Source organism: Thalassophryne amazonica, chromosome 23 (assembly GCF_902500255.1).
Source record: "Thalassophryne amazonica chromosome 23, fThaAma1.1, whole genome shotgun sequence".
Classification (NCBI taxonomy): domain Eukaryota; kingdom Metazoa; phylum Chordata; class Actinopteri; order Batrachoidiformes; family Batrachoididae; genus Thalassophryne; species Thalassophryne amazonica.
The window spans coordinates 14551289-14553271 of NC_047125.1; positions in this window are offsets into that span (position 1 = coordinate 14551289).

Here is a 1983-nt window from a genome sequence, read left to right on the forward strand (position 1 = left end):
TTCTGCAAAATATTTACTGTAGCTCCATCGTTGTCAGACCTGTATGTATATCAGCACGGCTACTTGAATTTGTGTGTATATATATGTGTGTGTATATATATATATGTGTGTGTATATATATATATGTGTGTGTATATATATATATATATATATATAATTTTTTTTTTTTTTTTTTTTCTTCAGAATCAGTCTGGTCTTAAATTTACTGTAAATACTCATCTTTGAACTGATGTGTACATACTGTAAATACTACCTATACTTATTAAAGCGGATGACATTTTGCTGTTCATTTTTCATAAAAAAATTTTTACACTCTGGACGCAGACTGACGTAAAGGAAATAGAAATGACAAAATAAATAAACTCCCACATGATGAAGACCAGCGCCCTCAGGACCAAAACCACAACATTGTATGAAACTGGAAAAAGGAAGCACAGATTGTATTAGTGTAACTTTCTGTTATTAGTACGTATTTGTGATGATGGTGACAGTGTATAGGAAGACATCTGCAAACCTTAAGGCTTTCAAACCAGCTTGGCAACATGCAACTTAACACACAATGTGCTGCCTTTAGGGCTGAGCATGTAGATGTTTGGGGGATGCCAAATCTAACAAACTGTTAAAACAAGGTAATAGGGCAGCGCAGTCTCATTTGAACCCCTGCATGATATCGTGGGATTTGACCAGCTTCGGGGACAACCTGCTGTTGTGCAATGCAAACACAGCATCACTTCACACGGAAGAATGGTGTACTGTTTTGTTTTCTGCTGTAATCACCAAAGCAGTTGTGAAAGTGCAATTTTTTGTTGTTGTTGTTTCTGGTTAACAATGGAGAAGGGAAGATAAGGCGAATTGGAGAGGTTGTCGGTAAGTTTTAGCCGACACACCTTGACAGAGTAGCTGTGTTCGCTCGCCTGCACAACCGCCTCAACATGTTTGAGCTCCAGGTCATAAATAAACTGTAACACGTCTGCTTTCCACCACATTGTCACTTTTTCTTTGCATTTTCACTTTGTTTGGCATGTAATTTGCCTACAAACTTCAAGAAAGTGCCATGTTTCTGACATACAAGGGATGTCTGTCCCTGGATATAGGATTATTGCGTCATATGTGCCATATTTTAACCCTTTAGCACCCACACTCAGGAGACTGCACTGCCCAATATGACCTGTGGTTATGCCAATCTGGGCCGTTCCAGAACTAACCTTCTTATTTGTACCAAGTTGAGTGAAAACTGTAGAGAAATGCTTTAATTTTGATCTTTGGCCACAATGGTTGATTTTTGATAAGTTAGGTGGCAACTGGTCAAATCCAGGTACCACCAACATATTTGTGCAAAGTTTGGTGAACAGCTGTGTGTATATTTTATTTATTTATGTTTTGCCTTTGACCACAATGATCTTGAATTTCAACCAACATGACCCATTAAAAGGTCAAGGATCATTGATGTTTTTAAGTGATGGTACATTGCGTAGTGAAGTTGGCGTCATATAATTTTTGCACTGTAAAAATTATTTTGTTTTTCTGTAAGTAATTTACTGTGAAATCAGTTTCAAGTTAAATGTTTGACATTTTATTTTGAAAAGTTCAACCACAAGTTATTGTAAATTTTTGTAACTTGAAGTCCATGTGGTTCCTGGTCTCATTTTACCAGATTGCTGGTTTTGTTATTTTTGTGGTTTTGTGTCACCTATTTGTACTTAACGGAAAACTCACTTCTGTCCAGTGTGGTTGTTATTTAGCATCAAATGTAGCATCACCAAGAGGATTTAGTAATACAGAAGGTGGCAGCAATGCACCAATAAGGATTCCGGCTGCCGTTAAACACCGTAGAAGAAGAAGAAGGACTCCTGCGCCGCTTTCTACATATTTAGCTAATGCTAACCGAGCGCTAGCTTTGTGAAAGTTTGCGTCACGTCATTAGCTATGTTTCGCATTTGAAACAGTCAAGAAGCATCATTTTTTGGGAGCTGCTAACACAAA